Source organism: Nyctereutes procyonoides, unplaced genomic scaffold (genome assembly GCF_905146905.1).
Source record: "Nyctereutes procyonoides isolate TBG_1078 unplaced genomic scaffold, NYPRO_anot_genome, whole genome shotgun sequence".
In the NCBI taxonomy this organism is placed as follows: Eukaryota; Metazoa; Chordata; class Mammalia; order Carnivora; family Canidae; genus Nyctereutes; species Nyctereutes procyonoides.
The window spans coordinates 45,392,275-45,414,010 of NW_026575051.1; the positions used below are offsets into that span (position 1 = coordinate 45,392,275).

The following is a 21,736-nucleotide window of genomic DNA, read 5'->3' on the forward strand; positions in this document are numbered from 1 at the left end:
ATTGGAATATCTTATTCAGGACAACCTGCTGATATAGATATTTTAGAGATCTCAAAGAAGACCCAAAACATTGTTGAGATGAGACTCTGGAATCTTGGGGATATTCTTCCCCAGTTCAGACACTTCCCCTGAAACTTGAAACTCTACCTCTAACTAAATTAGACTGATCGTGCTGGAATCACTTTAGATTCATTTCTGAAAAGGTACTGCATTTCTCTAAAGACAGGAAACAGATACTGTAAAATAGGGAGAAAAATAAAAGAGATCTGGTCAGGATCCATGCGTAATCTCACCTAGAATGGAAGTGAAGGATTATATGATAATTTTCTCTTTTGATTTAACTCAAGAAGTCTAAAATTCAATAGACAATGAAAGGTCTGGAACTCTCTTATTTACAAGTGCACTTCTGATAAGATTGGGACATAGGAGCCCAAACTTGTCTCTTTTTTTCATTCTACAAGCCAAAACTACAGTTGTAAAAAGGGAAATTAATAGTTAATTAAAAAACCTTTTTAGGAATCAATTTTACTTCAAGATTGTTACAAATCTTAATGTATCTCAGATTGAGCTTAAAATATATCATATCTCACAGAGTTTTATGGAGGAAATGAGATTAATAAATAAATACTCCTTGATGTGAAACCTCAATCCTTCATGAGAAGAAGAAACCTGACTCATGTTGCTCATAAATATAATAACCACAGCCTGATGCTAAGCATCACATTTCCAGAAAGCCTGTCCATAATGAATTAGTCTATTCTCTGGGAAAGAAAGGGACTAATTTGTGAGTACATGTTCCAGAAGAAAATCAAACCATTAATTAAAGTGAGATATCTTCCCATACTGACACTAGATGACTAAAATAAACATTAAAATGTTCCAATAAACTGCATGCTATGATGAACCAATTTCTGAAATTATTACAATAATTTTATTTTATTCCTGCATAAATACTAGTAATATTTATTGAATACCTCCTGTATATAGAATACAGTCCCAGAGAATGCCACATTTCAGAGGGAACATAAAATAAATCCCTTCCTAATCTCAGCAGTTGAATCATACATACCCAAAAATAAACAAAAAAGTTATCAAACCCCTTAGTAATCCTCTCCTATTGAAGAGAAATGTTTTCTGAGTTCAGTACAATTTTTTCTGTTATAGAATATATATACACAAATATAATTTTAAGGCTAAGCCTCCTGTGGCTACGTGGGGTTAATGTTATTTAGTAGGCATTCTGCACTCCGTAACAGATTTGAATAACTTGAATATACCCCAAATATCTGCTTGTTAGCTTTAGTTTACATGAAATTCAATCATGTGTATCTGAAGAGCCTTCCTAAAATGGTGAAAAAGCAGCTTTCTTAAGTAGGTAAATATTTTCTTTTAATAATTTCTGCAAATTTTATTTTTCTAATAATATCTCCTTCTTACTAATAGCTCAGAAGCAAATATAAGCTTACGTGCAATTATAATTTTCAAATTACTGGAACTCTGTTCAATAAATTGCAACTTGCATAAAAACCACATGTAAGAGTAACTGCCATTATAGGAACAACAATAACAACTACTCTTTTCTTCTGTATTTATTATGTCCAGCCACTATGCTTACGTGTACACAAATCTCATTGAGTCATCAAAACAACATTTTGAAGAAGGTATTCTACTGCCCCCTCTTTAAACAAGTGGGAACTAGCAGAGTCTGGGGGGTTACACAGTATGTTACACTGCCTGCCCTCCAACTGAGAGATGCAAACTGGTATTATCTTCATTTGTCATTTTAAGGCACAGTCTCCGCACATTTAAATAATAATTGAGTGTCTGTGAAAAACATCACTGAAACACTTTTTGCTAGTATATACAAACAGAAGCTGATTTAAAATAATAACACGGGATCCCTGGGTGGCGCAGCGGTTTGGCGCCTGCCTTTGGCCCAGGGCGCGATCCTGGAGACCCAAGATCGAATCCCACGTCGGGCTCCCGGTGCATGGAGCCTGCTTCTCCCTCTGCCTGTGTCTCTGCCTCTCTCTCTCTCTCTCTGTGACTATCATAAATAAATAAAAAAATTAAAAAAAATAAATAAAATAAAATAATAACACTATTACAACTTGTTCTATTTATAATTTCTATACTATGATCAACCTAGAAGAACATATCACTGGAAATAGCCCAACTGGGGATGACCTTCTTCCCAACAACAGCATCATTGTTTGCCCAGTCTCCCAGCCTTGAAGAGCCCTCCTTCCTAATATCCACAGTGTCCTTGTCTCCTATTCTCTTGTCACTCTGGTTCTTGCAGTCATAACCCCATGCCTGGGCCATCCTAACAGGATTCTCCTGGCTTCCCTGTTCAAACTTCCCTTTGCTTACCTATTTTCTGCATATTCTCTTCTAATTACTCTTTCTCCAAACCTTACCAGCCACGTTTTCAAAGGTAATCCTCACTGGTTTCCTCCCACTTCCTTCTACTCCCTACACTCCTGTCCCTGCCCCCATCTTTGTGTTTTCTCAGGCTTCTTTGTGTCTCCTCTTCCTCCTCCCACTTTTAAATATGAGTGTTTCCCAGACCCTATCCTAGTTTACCACTCTGCCCACTCCACAAACTTTCTATTCCAGTTCACCCACGTATGCCAGTAACCAATTCACATACAACCTCAACATGACTCCCCCATCTGGATATCTGATAGGTTCTTCACACTCATTCCCACCTGTCTGATCCTGCTTCTTCTCCTATGTCCCCCATTTCAGGCAATGACACCTTCTAATGGATCCAAAGCATTCATATCATTCCTGACCTCTGCATATTTCTCCCAAATAGCTCATGAATCCATCTCCTCCTCTCTCTGCCTAGGATGACCTAGCTAGTAGGTGCCAGCAACAATCCTCACCTGGATTATTATATTAGCCTCCTAATGGTTTCCCTCTCTCTAATACTGTCCATAGGAACACCATTCTTCACACTGACATTGGATTGTTTCCTAACATGTAAAGCCTAATTATAACAACCTTTTGCCTAAAAGCTTCTGATGACCCGTCATCACCTGCCCTATCTCAGTAACATTCCTATCACTTCCCATGGTACACATTACATTTTTACAGAACCAAACCCACCTAGGATCTCCAATGTTTTCAGTGCTTTGTTTATGCCATTCTTCCTACAATGAATGCCCTCCCCATTCCTTGCCCAGTATGCCCAAAGGAGACTAGCAGTAGGGTCAGGGAACATTTCCTAAAGGAGGAGAGATACCTTTCTAACAAAAGAAGCATGAAGTGGAGTACTACACACAAAGTCCTGGACACACAGCCCATGTCAGCACAACTATCCTTGAACAATAATGGTTTCAACTGACCCTTTGCATAAACTATTTTGCTCTGAAAACTATCTTTTATGTGCCCATTTTATTGCCATGTTTCTAAATTCCCTGGAGACAGACCATGTTCAAGTACACTTCATATTCCTGCCATCTACCCCAGAACAGCACTTGACACATGGCAAATATCAAATAATTGTCCAGTTATGTAACCTGACAACATCCATTGATAGGAGTATTCCTTTTTTTTTTTTTTGATAGGAGTATTCCAAAACAAGTCCTTTTACTTGTCCTCTATTTGTGAAAAGTCAATCAACCTAGGGGAAGCTGGGTAGCTCAGTTGCTTGAGCATCAGACTCTTGATTTCAGCTCAGATCATGATCTCATTGTCATGAGACCAAGCCCCACCTCAGGCTTGGCACTTGGCATGGAGTCTGCTTGAGATCCTCCCTCTTCCTCTGTCCCTCCCCCCACTTACATTTGTTCTCTCTCTCTCTCTGTCTCTAAAATAAATAGATCTTTAAAAAAAAATAAGTCAATCTAAAGATTATAGCCCTTGGATATCATATTTATGAGGGGAAAATGTGCACTTGGATTTGTATAAAAGGTAAGGTTTAGTGGTTAAGACTTCACCCTCTGACCTAATTCTCCACCTACTTTAACTCTCTTTACCCCCACAACAACCTTTTTCAGTAGAGTTATTGTTACCATCTCACAGATAAGTAAGGAAGTTGAGGCACAGAGGGGTCCTATAGCAGCTCATTAAGAGAAAAGTCAGTAACAGACACGTGAAAACATGCTCAAATCACTCCTCATCAGGGAAACACAAATTAAAACTAAAATGAGATTATCACTTCACACCTGTCAGAATGGCTAAACACAAGATAAGAAATAATAGGTGTTGGCAAGGATGTGGAACAGTCTTACACTTTTGGTGTGAAAGCAAACTGGTGTAGCCATTCTGGAAAATAGTATGGCTATTCCTCAAAAAGTTAAAAATAGAACTACCCTATGATCCAGTAATTATGCTACTAGGTAGTTACCCAAAAGATACAAAAATACAGATTTGAAGGGGTACATGCACTCTGATGTTTATAGCAGCATTATCAACAATAGCCAAATTATGGAAATAGCCCATATGTCCACTGACTAACGAGTGGATAAAGAAGATGTAGTATAAAGAAGATATATATATATAGATAGATAGATAGATAGATAGATAGAGATATTATATATATATATATAATGAAATATTACTTAGCCATCAAAAAGAATGAAATCTTGGCATTTGCAATGATGTGGACAGAGCTAGAGGGTCCTATGCTAAGTAAACTAAGTCAGAGAAAGACAAATGTCATATGATTTCACTTATATGTGGAATTTAAGAAACAAAACAGTTGAATATAGGGGGGAAAAGAGAGAGGCAAATCATAAAACGGACTCCTAACCGTAGAGAACAAACTGAGGTTTGCTGGAGAGGAGATGGGCAGGGGGATATATTAAATGAATGATGGGTATTAAATAGGGCACTTGTGATGCACACTGGGTGTTGTAAGTGATGAATCACTAAATTCTACATCTGAAACTAATACTACATTGTATGTTAACTAATTGGAATTTAAATAAAAATTTGAAACTACAAATAAAAGAGAAAGAGAGAAAAGCCAGGATATGGAATCAGTCAGCCTGGTTTCAGAGGCTCTGCTCTCCTCAGAGTCCCAGAGGCCTGCCAGACAGGGGTCAGGGCAATTGCTAAACATTCACAATATTACTGACAGTTTTAATCCTAAATTCCACTAGCTATAAAGCTTTCTAATCCCACCCCCTCCAAAATACACCCTTATCTCAAAAATCAACATGAAAAATATGTAAAATTAAAATTATTATGTTTAAAAAATAATTTGTTATAAATAATAAATTTCTGCTGCAGAATTTATATCAAGAATTTATCCTCTTCCATATTTTATTAATCAAGGTTAATAACTTTAAGAGGGAAAAAATTTGACCCCTTTAGTAGTCTATAGGAATAAGCTTCCATTCTAATGATATTAGAAGCTTCATAACATTTAATGCCTCATCAGACTTATAAATATGAATGGTTTCATTTATGTGGAAGGATAATTATTTGAAGAATTTGTAATGCATGACCTCCATCTCTTGCATGTCCTTATTTCCTAGAGTCCCTGCCACCACCAGTCCAGGCAGCTAGGTCCTCCAACCTTATGCACTCACAGTTGAATTTCTACTGCAAAGATGCAGAAAGTTACTGATAAGGTTGCTTGTTAAAAATATTCACCCATGAAAAGCTATACATATATAATATATATGTAAGCCATAAGGTTTACAATAAAATCAAATACAATGTGCCCAATATCCAGTGATGCAGACTCAGTTTTTGAGGTTCAAAATACAATCTTTAGAAGAAACAATGACTTGTGAGGAAAGCTTTTAAGCTGAAAAACCCTGAATCTTTTGCAGTTTGATTCCTTATTTGAACAATAAACACAGAAGTAATATTGGTTATAATGAAATTGTCAGTCCAGACTCAGTAAGGATTACATCAGATGAGACTAAAGAAGAATGAGACAATTTTTTAGAATCCTTGGGCCTGTGTCCCCACCCGTTTAGTACAATGGGTGGAGTTATAGAACACCCCAATAAGTTCAGGAGTCCAAGAGTTCCTACACGGAATCCTGGAAAATGATGGCATGGCCTGGGGAAAGAGGCAGAAGGAAAATTTTAATAGACTGAGTTTTAACCTAAAATGACTATATTTGCCTGGCATTTTCTAAGATTTCATTTTCTGCAAAGATGTAGATGGAGAGATGAAGATAAATTCAAATGACAGGAAACTAAAGACAGTTACTTTTTTTTTTTGCACACCTGAAAATGTAGCTAAGACATGTGCATTATAATATATATTGATAAAATATTTTTTGAATTCCACTCTAGAGACATATACACACCACTTTGGAATATTAAGTGGTATATGTAATGGATCAGGCTAACAAAGCAAATCAATCTAAGTATCTCCACCTTTTGTTTTTTTTTTTTTTTTTAATTTTGATATTATGTTCATCACAGACTTTTTTTTTTATAAATTAATTTTTATTGGTGTTCAATTTACCAACATACAGAATAACACCCAGTGCTCATCCCGTCAAGTGTCCCCCTCCGTGCCCGTCACCCATTCACCCCCACCCCCCGCCCTCCTCCCCTTCCACCACCCCTAGTTCGTTTCCCAGAGTTAGGAGTCTTTATGTTCTGTGTCCCTTTCTGATATCTCCCACACATTTCTTCTCCCTTCCCTTATATTCCCCTTCACTATTATTCATATTCCCCAAATGAGTGAGAACATACACTGTTTGTCCTTCTCCGATTGACTTACTTCACTCAGCATAATACCCTCCAGTTCCATCCACGTTGAAGCAAATGGTGGGTATTTGTTAATGCAAAGCATTTGTCTGGGAAAGGAGCTAATGGTTGGTTTGTTAACCAACTATCGAGCACTGGGGATATGGAAAGTTAGAATTATCTACTCGATCTATCTGTCACCAATATATTAATAGAATCTTTGAAGTACTTTCCAACACTTGGATTCCATAATTCTGCTATCCCCTCCTCAGGAGGGAAATTAAGCATTTGGGGAAAACTCTCTGAGCCCATTTAGTGGCATTTACTCCTCATAGTTAACACAGGAAAAAGACGAAGCCCTCCTTCATTCCACACATCATGGGCTCACAGCCACGTATTTGGAATGAACATCATTTTCTCTACTTGTAAGACCACTTAAGATTCTTATCTTATTACAAAACTATGAATAAAACAGGGGGAAGTAAAACACAGACCCTAAACATTTCCAGCCAAACCACCTCTACACAAAGATCATGCTCACAATATGAAACTTCAGACAATGAACAATCAACTCTTAAGTGAATTTGACCTCTGGCATGTGCTTTGCTCTAGTCCTCAGATACTGGCCTATCTCTTTAAAAGAAAGATTTGATTGTGTGCAGTCATAGAACACTGTATGCATACTTAAATGTATTGTTCTTACAAATTTCTGAAGCTCAGGCACCCATAGCTTCACTTTGTAACCCATGTGTGACAAAGTATGAAGAGTTTGCAGAGGGATTGAAATCAGAAAAATTGGAGTTGAAATCCCAGGCAGCCACTGACCTAGAAAAACTTACACTCTAGAGAGGATGACAGATATATACCACGAAATTTCAATACAGTGCTATAAGTGCTTTGACAGACATAAACACATGATGTTATGAGAGCAGCAGCAGAAGTTTTGGGGGCAGGAGGGTGTCAAGAAATGAGTCTTACAGAGAAGATGCCTCAGCCAAGTCTTAAAAGAGAAGGAGTCTGCCAGCAAAGCAAAGTGCTTATTAACTGCTGAACAAGGAAGATCAGTTACACCATCCACATGGCTACACAAGGAAAGCACACATCATCAATTGCTGTGAAACAGGCATGAGAATCAATCCTGAAGAAGTGTGTATCTGGTGCTTTTGATGAAAAGTGTAGTAGAGACCTCAGGGGGAAAGATGAAAGATCAGAGAGACCTATAGGTATAAGAACCTTGTCTCTCCACACCATCCATCCGCTTAAACTATTTTTATTGGACAGAACTGAAAGAAACATTGTTGGCAAATAAAATACCTACCAGAACTTTCTGGACTGCTTCATGCTGCATATATACTTGAACTTTAACCTGTACAGCACAAATCCATATTCAAGTGGTTAAGGGGCCATATAAGATGAGCGCTTGTTATGAATGAAACTTTGGTGATTACATCAGCTACACTAACCCAGAACAGCTGACAACTATTGCCAATATCATGCGTTCAGCAATCAGCAACATCTTTGGTACAGATGTCAGGGAAACCATCGTGCCAATTATGCTGTAATGATGAGCGTAGAGAGCCTGGCTAGGGAATTCTCATTTCATGTCTTCTTTGAAAAAGCATCTCTTAAAAGAGGGCAATATACAATATATACAGCGTATCCTGTCACTTTTTTTGGCTTGAGCTGTACTCCTTTTGACTCTGTGGATCATTGAACTTTCTGATCTTGGAGTTGGGATGGTATAAGCTAAAGGGTTTTGGCACACACAAAACCCACTACATTCTTGAATGCTCAAGACAGCTTTACAATGTCTTAAGCTACATCTGAGCAAACCTGTTTCTTACTAATACTGTCAGTCTTTTTGAATGTTTTCTCTACAAAAGACACAAGGAGAAAAATATTTGTTAGTTAATCAGAACCTATCAAATTTCACACAGTTAACTGAGTGATTCTTTCTGCATTCCAATTTTAGAAAAAATAAAGAGTAGAAGACAATCTTTTACAGGAAAATAGGCAATGTATGTCCTGAGGTCAGTGTGGTCTTAAGTTCTTCTCTCACATCTTCTGTAATGACGGTACTTTGCAATTCATTCACTTTTTCTCAGCAAATACTCACCAAGCACCTACTGTATGCTAAGAACTGTTCTGAATGAGAGTAAATGTTCATATATGTGATCTCAGACACAACATTTTCAATCATTAGAGAAAAATTATTATGCTTACTATGTTTAACTTACTACGGTTGGGGAAATGTTCAAATAAAATTTTCATCAATAAGGAAGGACACAGAATGGATTCATGTCAAGTCTCAGTTAATCAAGCAATTCTATTATAATCACCCAACCCTACTACCCATGAATGCTTTTGGTTATTTCAGGACTTTTTAAATTTGAATAACTGTATAGATCAAGGGGCATTAGATTAAGCAGAAGGTTTTAGTTTCTGGCCAAAATAAATGAATACAAAACTATAGAAGAATAGGAAAGAAGGAATCATCACAAAGCAGATCTTCAGATCATGAAGGTGATACACCTTCACAGGCCTGTGTAAATTTAGACCCTAAGCACACTATTGCTGCCAGAAACTGCTTCCAATAGAAAACTTTATAGGCATTTTAAAGTCTCATGGGTGAGTCCCTGGAAATATCACAGTTGGTCAAAAAACATATGTGTTTCAACTCTTTCTAACTTGCTTTGGTGTTAGCTTATAAAAACTCATAGGTGTATATTGGACTCATTAAACTGAGGGACTCATAAGCACTGGCTCGATCAGGGCAGGGTGCTGACAGGCATTATACATTATGCAAGCTTCCCCACATCATTCTGCCAACCTGCTTCCATTTTAATCCAAAACATTCCCAGCTTGTCAAATACTAGGCCTCCCTGGAACATATAAAACCAATCATGCCACCTCATGCAAAGGTTCTCTGATGTGGACAAATTTCCACTGGAGACTGTAAGGAACCCATGACCACATTTTCACATGTTACTTCAAATCAATCCAAAATCCTCTCTCCAGAAGTATTACAACAGTAAAGCGGTAACCCAGGGAAATAGGTAGAAGATGGAGTCCAAAGCATCCTGCTTGACAGTTGTCAAGCACCAGATTATCACTGAATCAATCCAGTGAATATTCTTAGACATTTTATTTAAAAACCCACTGGGTTTGAAGATGTTATTTATTTATTTATCATTTATTCATTTATTTATTTGTTATATTTTTAGAAGCTCCCAGAACGTTCAAGATCATAATGAAGCTGAGTGCAAAAAAAGATGCTTTCAAATCTCCAAATTTTCTAAAGGGGCCACAGAGAGAACTTACATAAAATACACTTTCATGTTGACAAATTGGCATGTCAAGACAATTAGCCTCTTTGTTGCAAGATGGTGGACAGATGCATAGAAGAATCATGAGTTTGATTGTTCTACAAAAGTCAATAAGGCTGAGTCTCCAACAGAGCTAATATGTCAAAGAAGGGAGAGATAAGAATTGGAAATCTGATGGGAAACAGCCATACAGGAAACACAAAGGGAAGCATGTTGAATTGTGGTTGAAAATAGTATGAGTAAACTTTGTTCTAAGACATGTGTGGAGCTGGAAGCAACACACCCAGGAAGAGTAATTATGAGCCACAAATAAGAGATTTATGACAACCTGAACAATTAAAACCTAGTGGTGAGGTGAATTCCTTATGATGGAATGTGAGTTATATGCAAACCTCAAGAAAGGAAGTCAAGGGAAGAGGCAGAAGAGCTCTGAATTTAGCAGAAGACCCTGAAGAGTGCTGAAATAAAAAATAATAAAGAAGTGGTGTGCTTCCTTCAATTAAAAAAAAAAGACAGGAATGTACCAATAATTCAAATCAATTTGATTAATATTTAGAAGAGGTTGGAAGGATATTTATTAGTCACCATATATCTGAAAATAAGCTTATTCATGTCACTGATTATTTGTGCTTGGTGCAGATCAATATTTAAGTTAGGGGAGTCTAAACTTAGGTGTATGTAGAATGTTCAGAGAATCCAGAGGGCGAATTACACCAGATCAACTTAGTTTTCTTTTGCAATGGATAGATCATGTCAAAAAGGAAAAAACAGTAGTTCAGAGAATCTGATTTCTCTAAATATGGTACTCTTAGGAATAAGTGAAGAATATGTGGTCTAGATCATATTTTAATGTGTGAGTATACAATCAACTGGAGGACTAAACCCAAAATTGGTTATACTCAACATTAATCTAAGGGATATCATTGAGTGAGATGGTTGACATTCATTAATGGCTTTATAAGCCATTTAGCTGGCAGGATAAGCAACACGATGTCACTGGAACATTCAACAACAAATTGGGAACACTATGAAAAAATGGGAAGAGAATTTGGTGACCTCAAGGTACCTGGCTAAAACCAAATAATGTTCTTTAGGAATGCTTAGGGATTAACAACAAATACAAAATTGCACCAGGCAAAGATTTCTTAGATATAACATCAAAGGCATGATTTGTAAGTAAATAAGCATGCAAACAAAATTAAATAGTCTTCAACATTTTTTAAATCTCTGCCTTTCATGTGATGCCTGGGTGGCTCAGTGGTTAAGCATCTGCCTTTGGCTCAGGGTGTGATCCTGGAGTCCTCAGATCAAGTCCCACATTGGGCTCCCTGCATGGAGCCTGCTTCTCCCTCTGCCTGTCTCTGCCTCTCTCTCTCTCTCTCTCTGTGTGTGTGTGTGTGTGTGTGTGTGTCTCATGAATAGATGAATAAGATCTCTAAAAAAATAAATTTAAAAAAAATTTCTGCCCTTCAAAAGACAATGTTAACAGAATAAAAGACAAGCCACAGACTGGGAGAAAGACATTTGTAAATAATATATCTAAAATCAATCAATCAATCATATATCTGATAAATGTCTTGTGTTTAGAATATATAAAGAACACTCGAAAGAACACAATAAGAAAATAAATAACCCAATTTTTAAAAAATAGATGAAAGATATGAACACATACTTCAGTAAAGAAAACATACAGATGGCAAGTAAGATAAAAAGATGTTAATCATGATTATCATTAGTCATTAAGGAAATGCAAATTAAAACCATAATGAGATGCCACCAAACACTTCACAGAATGTCTAATATTAAGAAAAGAACATTGAACATAACAAGTGTTGGCAAGTGTGTGGATGAAATGAAACTCTCATATGCTGTTAGTAGAAACATAAAATATACCCATTTTGGAAACAGTTTGTCAATTTCTTAAAAAGTTAAACATATATTTACCATGTGATCCAGTCATTCCAATTCCTAAGTATTTACTCAAGATTTATATACTAATGTTTATAGCAACTTCATTTGCAATAGCCAAAGCTGGAAGCAATCCAACTGGTCATTATCAAGTGTTTGGATAAAGAAAGTGTGGTATATCTATATGATGAAATGCTCAGAAATAAAAAGGAATGAACTGTTAATACACACTACAACACAGATGAATTGCTAAATAATTATACTGAGTGAAAGCAGCTGAAAAAAAAGGAATACCTATTGCATAATTCAATTTATACAAAATTCTATAAAATGCAATCTAATCTAAAAATGACAAAGAGCATATCATTTGGTTGCCTGGAGACTTTGGAGATGGGAGCTGTGGGGCATGAGGAAGGTAGAAAGGAACAGCAGGAGGGAAGGATTATAAAAAGACACAAAAAAACTTAGGGGAATAGTACATAGTTCATTACCTCAATTGTGCTGGTGGTTTCACTGTTCATATTAAATGTATATAATTTATTATATGTTGATTATACTTTGGTAAAATGGTAAACAAACACACACATAAAATAAAAGTTAAAGAGTAATTCCAAATGAAGAAAGGAACTGCATAATAATGGATTGCTCAGTGTATCTACATATCATTTTTATAATATTACCATCAGAAAGGCAACATGGTATTGTAGTGCAAGAATTCACAAATAATCTTTCCATTGTAAGAGTACTGGTCATATCCTTATTCTAACACAGGAATTGGTCTAGAGTCCGTATTTTAAAAATGACAGAATGAAATTCAGTAGAAAATCTATTCATTGCATATGTAATTGGCCGAACTAAGAAATATAAACTTGGATTATTGAAATTTTGTTAATTAACAGCTGTTTGTTTCACCATTTCAAAATCCCCTTTCTGCTGAGTAGCCACCTCTGTTAACAAAATCTCAGTTCTGGTTCCATCATTTTTTCATCATGTTTGGCAATTAAAACCATCTTGGGAGAAAAAAAAAAAAAACCATCTTGGGTCCTGTGCAAAGCTTTCTGTTCTCTCCAGTCCTAGCTGAAGTATTGATTCAAGCTGCTTGTGTTGGGGAGGTGGGGAGTGGTCTGCTCTCCCACTCTTCTCTCTCACTTTCCTCCTTTCTGTCTCACTCTTTACCCCTTCAGCATATGGTCACTACAAAAGTTTCCATGGTAAGTGCTGGGGGAGGTTTGACACCCTTTTGCTTCAAGGGTGGCCAGAAATCATATATAGAAATCCACTGTCCCTTTTTGCTGCTTCTTTTTTGCTACTTGTTTCACCATGGCAGGCAGCCAAACGCTGACTGTCTCATGAGAGTTGCACATGCTGTTCTTCAGAGGGCACTCAGAGACCCCTCCCTGCCTAGTGCCGCTGAGGTAAGAAGGCTGCTGAAGCTCTGCAGCTCTGCCTCTAATTCCCCACCATTATCCACCAAAATGGGTGGCCCAATCTACACCCTTTTAGAATTTAGGTCCTCTCACCCAAATCAACATCACTTTTAGAGGCTCCTACTTAAACCTACTTAAACTCATTCTCCACTTGAGGTCTCCATCTGACCACAGAGAACTCCCAGATTTCCTTGTCAAGTCAAACAATGGGAGTGCAGACAATGGGAATTGCCCTCTACCTCATCCCAGAGCTCCTTCTCTCTTCTATTTCTTTCCTACTCCTTTTCCTCACAAGCGATGTCACACATTCTGATGGTTTGGGGTTTAGAGGCACAGTAACTTTCAGAAAAGAAACTATTGCCTGTTCCTAACTATGGAGAGAAGAATATTCTGAGCACCCCAATCTTGTAGGCAAAGAAACAAGTCAAATACTCCCTCTTCTATGAGGCAAAGAAGAGAAAGATATTATTGCTTCTTGACATATTCTGCATTCTACCCAAAATCAGCTCCTTCACCTACTCTCCCTCTTCTACCTTTTCTTGACAAAGATCTCAAAACCGTGGAGCCTCTCTGAATGGGTAGGGTACAGAGACACATATTAAGAAACAAGTCCTCCTTGGACTTGGCTTTGGAGAATTCAGTAAAGATTCCCAATGGGGTGGAGGGAGGAGGGCTCCACTATAACCCCTAAGCTACTATTGGATATCTTCCAGGGAAGAGGATTTCCATCAGTCCTTACACACATTCCACATGAATCTACTTTTTTAAAAAATATTTATTTATTTATTTATTTAGAGAGAGAGAGCACAAGTGCAGGGAGGGGCAGAGGGAGAAAGAGAAGCAGACTCCCTGCTGAGTGTGGAGTCTGACTCAGGGCTGGACCCCAGGACCCTGAGTTCATGACCTGAGCAACGTCAAACACTTAACTGACTGAACCACCCAGGCACTCCATGAATCTACTTTTTACAGAGCCCTCTGCTGGGTGCCCCAAGAATTCCAGAGTGAATGGGCACATGGTCTGACAGGGTATTCAAGAAGTAGCTGAAAAATCATAATAGTAAAGTAGAACAAATTCCATTAAAAAACCACAGATAAGGTCAAGGGTAGATTGTACCAAGCCAAGCACTGTTCAGGAGTTATCTTCCTATACTCAAAATGAAAGAAGAGATTTCCTCCAGTTGTGAGATCATGAAGACATTGGCATTTGTTCTGAGCCTTGAAGAGAATGAAGAGTTTGAACTTGTAGACATAGGTGGAGAGGCAATTAGAGGTGAGGAAATTTTTTGGAAACAGTAAATCACATGGGATAACTTATTAACTATCTTTAAGTACAACATTTCTCAACTTCCCTGATTATAGGAATCACTAAAGATGCTTGTTAAAAATACAGATTCCTAGCTCCACCCCAGACTTCCTGGATCAGATTCAGAGAAAGACACAGAGAATCTGAATTTTTAACTCACACCTCTTAGGTGATTCTTATGATGAAGAAAATTTGGAAAATACTAAGGAAGGATCTGTAAGTCTACTTTGAGTAAGAAATGAAACTATTACCTATATCACTGGACCAAAAAAAAAAAACTACAACAAAAAAAGGGCTCTCATCTCTATAAAAGTCTGGTGTGGAATAAGAAAGACTCTAATTAAAGGTTTCTAAATACTGCAATAGGCTTTTATGAGAGTTGGAATCCCCATCCCTGAAAAGCTTTTAAAATGGAGGAAATCACTATTTGCCCTACAGGTGCTGGCTCTGGGGAACAGGCAGAGGATTGAATTATTTGGGGATCATTTGGGGGTTGTGAGAAATTGAAACTCACCCAAGCAAGAATTAATGGAAAGAGTTTATTATAAGAACACAAGGGAATCTCAAGGAGACCAAATAGAGGAACTAGAGCTGGGCCTTAGGGAAAGTAGAAAGTCACCAGACACCTTTGCTCTTTCTTTGGGACCAAATATTCTCTTAATGCTGTGTCTCTCTGTATATATATTGAATTATCTTCTCTCCTCAAGGCAGCTTCTCAATTTAATTATCCAGTTATCAATGGCAACTTTATCCTCCAATTCAGCATGATTCCTCAGATACTCAGAGTGAAGGGTACAGTCTCCATACCCCAATTCCATAGTTCACCCAGGTGATAAAATTTTATGGGTTAATGTTGAGTCACATGTCCACACATGATCCAATCAGTTGTTACTAGGGGTACTCCTTTTTGGCACTCTGAGAATGTAGTTGAGAGAAATATGAAACTCATACAGGAATAGGTCGAATGAATGTTCTGTTGCCTTAATTTTCTATTTTACTCCAAAAAATAAAGTTCTTATATGAAAACCTTATTCTTTTAAGAAGTGTCCCTCTTACCTTCATTTTGAAACTCCTGTGAAAGAACTACCTACTGGAATAGCAAGAATAAGTATTTGTAAACAATGAATAATCTGGTCTGGTTTCAGAATCTTCTGGGTAATCGGAATTCTTATCTACGAATTTCTATGTCTACAAATGCAACACAAGAAGCATTTTGCTGAAATTCTTCAAACATTTATGTTAATTTATCTCCATCATTTTAACAACCATGTGCTTCAAGATAAACTTCAATGTATGTTTCTAATTAATTTTCACTTAATTCATCTCAATATTGATTAAGTTATCTGTAGTCCAGAAATGTTTTTAAAAGCTGTCAGAGTCCTTTCCCTATGAACAAGAAGACTTTCACCCTCAATATATGGAACTTTAACTCCATAGAGCCTCAGCTTGGGTTTGGTTGGTTAATCTGGCCCTCAAGTGATTCAACTCTAAGTTTACTCAACATTAAGTTGTTCTTGGTTTTAGGAGAAACTATTCTCCTTTTCTCCTATGGCTAAGAGATGTGAAAGAAGAACAAGACCACCGAACTGAAATATAATTCTATCCAGAAGTTCTTGTAATACCCTAAGTGGAAGAGGGGAACACATTCTCTCCATCCTCTCTGCAGCCTCCTCTTAGTAGTGTCCTCCTCCTAGTGAAGCACTCTCATCCAGGATATGAATTACCATTGCCCAGTGACAGTGAGATTTATGGTGTTCTACTTTTACAAATAGACTCACTTTAGCATCTCCCATTACTCTGAGGCTCCAGAGGACTAGGCAGGAGAAAAACTCTTTCCTTTATTAAAAGATCTCAGTCAAATAAACTGAATAAATAAAAGAACAGAAGCAAAGGAGATGTTCAGTGAAAGAAAGAAGGAAAGAAAAGAAAGAAGTAGGGAAGGAAGGAAGAGAGAGAGGAGAGGAGAGGAGAGGAGAGGAGAGGAGAGGAGAGGAGAGGAGAGGAGAGGAGAGGAGAGGAGACTATACTTGGTTGTAGTCTGACCCAAAAGGCTTTGAAAAGCTAACAGATTATTTACCTCAAGTTGCCTGTTCCAAAGATTACACCAATTTTCCAGAGTTCTCTTCACCTGCAATCAGGCTAGCCCTGAACACAGATGTACACAGACTCTTCAAAATAATATATTTGCCATGAATAAAACACCATTATGAATGATATACTATGAAAATTATATACTGTGTGTGTGTGTGTGTGTGTGTGTGTGTGTGTGTATCTGGGGGAACAATATAAGGAGATAAACTAAATAGCAACTGTGCCTGGTCCAAGGGCCTAAAATACCCATACCATTCTCCCCTCCCTCATCTGCTCTTTGACTTTATAGATTTGCCCAATTTGGATTTATCACATAAAAATAATCATACAGGGCCATTCAAGTGGCTCAGTCGGTTAAGTGTCTATCTTCCATGATCCCAGGTCCTGGGATTGAAACACACATCAGGCTTTCTGCTCAGCAAGGAGTCTGCTTCTCCTTCTCCCTCTGCCTTCTATTTTGCCTGCTTGTGCACATTCATGCTCTCTCTATGTCAAATATATATATATATACTATAATATAAATATAATAATATAAATATATATTTATATATATATAAAATCTTAAAAAAGGAATCATACAATATATATCTTTTTGTGTCTGGCTTTACTCAGCATAATTTTTTTGAAGTTCATTCAAATTGTGCCATGTCTCAGTACTTCATCTCCTTTCATGCCTAAATAATATTCCACTTTATGTATGTACTACATTTTGTTTATCAATTTATCTATTGGTGGATGCTTGGGAATGTTTCTACCTTTTGGTTAATATGAACAATGCTGCTATAAACATTCATGTACAAGTTTCAGAGAGGTGAGAACACCATTTATTGCAACCCTGAAAAGAAGGAGGAAAATATTTTCAAGGTAGCAACTCAGTACCCATTCCTTTACAAGTTGCAAGATGTGCAGTAGTACTAAATTAAAAGATAACTCAGACACAGTAAAGTAGAGAACCTGGATGTTTTCTTTGCCACATATCAAAATGGAAAACTCCATAGGCTGATAGTGACCCCTGAGCATAATTAACAGGGAGCCTATTCTCCACCCAAATAAAATCAGTGGGGTTGAAGCTGACCACACTTCTACCAAAAACAAAGAAATGTTATAGCCAACTTCAGAGATGTCTGAACATGGGTATTTGCAATGATTAATGAATCAACATCACTGAGAAATAAGTGCTTATGATCAGAGGCCTAGAGGAAAACTTAGGGTGGAGGTGGGAAGAGGAATTCAGAACCATTGTCTATTTTCCATGAAAATTTTTTTCTTAAAAAAAAAATACTGCACAGCTGTTGGAACTGTGTGAGCATTTTGGGACTGTCAAACCATCGACTGACTTTTGAAGAATTCTTCCAAGGTGGATTTTATTGGTTTCAGCTGGAGACTCCATCCCCCCCCACCACCACCACTACCACCAGCACAACCAGCACAAAGCCACATGCCCACCAAACGCTGTCTCTCTTCTGCCCTGAAGTGATCCAAAAAAAAAGAGTTCACCATAAGGGAAACATGCAGAGTCAAGTTGTGCCTCAAGTTAGTCCACAGCTTTCCACAATCTATAGGAGATAAGACCCGTATCGCAATATTCCAACAAAAGGAGTAGCCCAATGAAGTTCACCTTTGCTAAGGGCATTTGTCCCTTTGTGGAATCTCTATTTTCTTTTTCTCTTTGGCAGGCAGTAGTCTTGGTTTTCTAAATGTTCAGTAGAAGAGTATTCACATTTTACTTTCTAAAACTTTGTGGAGCTTCAGCAGCACTAATATATCCTGTATCAATACACACAATGGAGAAATGTTACTGGTACTAAATAAATAAATGAAGACCATATAGGGAAAGGAGTAGGGTGGAGGCTGCTAGGAAAGAAGCTGACATCTGCTCCTACTCACAGCATTCAATTCAGCCCACCTCGAAGTACCCCCTGCCCCCCACTAGATTTTGATGCTCTGATGTTCAACAGAGCAGCTCAGCTCTCCTCCAAGTTACCATGTCAACACAGAAGATCCAATGAAGTGTTGAAAAAGCAACGTGGAGGACCTCCTTCAGGCACACACTGTGAACAGAAGCAGCAATCACTTCAGTTCTCTTTGCTCCAAAACCAAATGTAAGCCTTTGCCAACTCTCTGGCTTTGAGGACAAGCTTTGAAGAAGACTCTTGCAGGATATTATTTCCCATGTTGGAGATAAATTCTAAATTTCTCCAGGCCCATCATGAAGGAAAAGTTCTTGAAGATAAATGAATCCAGCCAACCAATCTTCACTTAGTGAACACTGACAACTTTCTTGTCATTAAAATTCACTCAAAAGGGACAATTTTACAGAGAGACCCTAGAAAAAAAACAGACAGAGGGAGAGAGCGTGTGTTCTGAATTTGGGAGTTAGTCAGATGTGTCCGGGAGTTCAAGTAGACCTCAAGATAAATATGACTTGCAATTTTAGTGTACTTGTGTTTTAAATTATTAAAAAAATTATTCTTACTGAGATACAAAACATAGAAACCCACTAGAGTCCCTGACTTTTAATAGTGGTAAAAATATATATGTAATATTTAAATCTACAATACAGTAATGTTCACTGTATTCACACTATTAATAGTGCCAAACTGAAACTCTATACCCATTAACAACTCCCTTTCCTCCTTCCTCTTGTGAACCACCATCCTACTTTTCATCTCTTAAGAGTTTAGAGCCCTTGACTTTGAAAACTGGAAAGAACTTAAAAACCATCTCACCCAAACTTCTCATTTTCAACTGAATAAACTGAGGTATGGAATATTGAAGCTACAGTAGCCAGTGAGCAGTGGATCCAGGACTTGGGCCTCTGCTGCATGAACCCAGCACTGCCCCTCATGTAGCATTATTTCAACAATATTATTATGGTTTTCATTGTCTACCATCATCCAAATCAATGTTGCTTTCCACACAAAGAAGCAATTTTGCAATAATTAATATACAAAAACCAAATTATAATACCAGAAGTATTTTGCAAATAGAACAGGACAGTCTAAGAAAACTTATATGCATTACATAATTCTCCCTAAAACACACTGCTCAAGCTTAACATAACTATAAAATTCCCACAGAGAGTCGGACAAGGCTCTTTTAAAAAGGTATTCAGCCCAAATAACTGATAATTCTATATTGTTGTTTGTTTGTTTGAAAATTCTATATTATATCAAGGATGAAAATTGGAAATTTTTTATCTCTGATGAAGTCACTGTTAAGTATTAAATTAAGAGAGGAAAAGAAATGTGCTGATCACAGGGTGGTTAAACACAAGAATAAATGACCCAAGAATGCTATAAAAGTCACCTTTCCTGAAGGTATTTGTCTCCAGATTCTCATAATCATGACATTACTGCAGGAACTCCCATGTTTCCCTCCCAGGCTTCATTTTCATGACTCTAAAGTCCCAGGGTTTTCACAGGCCATCCCAGTGGCCCAGGTACATGCATGTACATCCCCACAGGAACAGAATAGAGATTTGGATAGCACCCTGCATTGGGTATTACCTTTCTCCTTGGATCCTCAAAGTCTACCTGGGTGATAAACAGAACTGAGCCCAAAGCTATGACACTAGAAAGGCAAAAATTGTTTCTGCAAAATCACAAGTCTGAGCTCTCTCCAGGACTCCAAAATGAGTCTCCCAATCTTGGGTGCATAGTAAATGAATGCAGCATGAGGAAGCAACTGAGCTGTCCCAGGCCATTGCCAGCAGCAGTGAAACGCATGGGAAGGGATTCGGACTAAGGAGACAGCACATCTTGGTTGAGTCTCTCCTCTGCCATAAGCCCCCTGACAAGTTGTCAAACCTCTCTCTGCCTCAGTTTCCACATGTATAAAAGGAGGGCGATCTGATAACTACTTCAAGGGTTGTGGTGAAGATAAAGTAAGTTAATATACCTAAATCACTTAGCACCATGCTTAATCAATATAAGCACTCAAAAAATGCCAAGAATTATTATTAATAATGCACCCTGGTCTTAGTCTTTTTACCACTCTCTCCTTCTTTCTTCCCCTAACACCTTTAGCTTCTCCCTTCTTTTCCTTGATCAGATGCTGCCTATACCCCTACTCATTCCCATGGACAAGACCAATATCATGTTTGGTGATTTGAGAGACAGTCAAAAGTGCTCTTCTGCCCTAACATAAAACTCCTCTAAAATGTCATAATTAGACATTTAACCCTATGAATAAATAGCCATCCTTTTTAATGTAAAGCCCTGGGAGAAGTACTATACTAAATTATTAGCCTGGCTTTTAATCACTTCAGTACATCCTCTTGCAGTTGTATCTGCCTGAAATTAACTTGTTTATTTATTGATTGTTTAATTACTATCTTCCCCAAGCTGTGTAAGAACAGGAGCTTATCTATCTTATTCACCACCATATCCCTAACTCCTACAACAGAAACTAAGCATGTAGGAAACACTTACTAAATAAGTATTTGTCAAATATTGAACAGTTGAATTGCTTAATTCCCTCCAAAATATGCCATGCTGTCTACCCTGATGCTCTCTGCATCTGCTATTTTCTCTGCACAGAATGCAACATTCATTCCACATGATCAGTGACTACCAGGTCTATGCTTCTCTGACCCATTCCTACCAGTTCTCTTGGGCTCAACTAGGGTCTTCTATCTTCCACAGGGCCATCTGTGACCTGTCTAGGCTGGGTCAGTGCCTCTCTGCTGGCTCTCACAATGCCCTAGTCTCTGTCCCTCCTCAGCTTAGCATTCCTGAAGTCTTCACATATCAGCAAATCCCTCAATATCACCAAAACTATAGTCTCCACTATAAAATTGGTACTGGAGTACATAACAGCAAAACTGAGCTCCAAAGGACTATTGTGGAAGGAGGGAAGGGATGGAGGAGCCTACTGAACTCATTCACCAAGTCAATGACCCTGTCCCTTGACCATGATCTGGTCCCAGCAAAATTCTTAATGGCTCTCTGTTAGGCCTTAAGGATAATTTGAGAAGAGTCAAAATCTCTAATATCAAATCCATGAACATCA

At 37.7% G+C, this 21,736-nt stretch overlaps 1 long non-coding RNA gene across 5 annotated transcripts in view; it reads right to left on the bottom strand.

Moving 5' to 3' along the window:
* Window positions 1–21,736, bottom strand: part of LOC129513156 (uncharacterized) — a 281,878-nt gene that overhangs the window by 126,300 nt on the left and 133,842 nt on the right. The gene's annotated exons all lie outside the window — the stretch shown is intronic.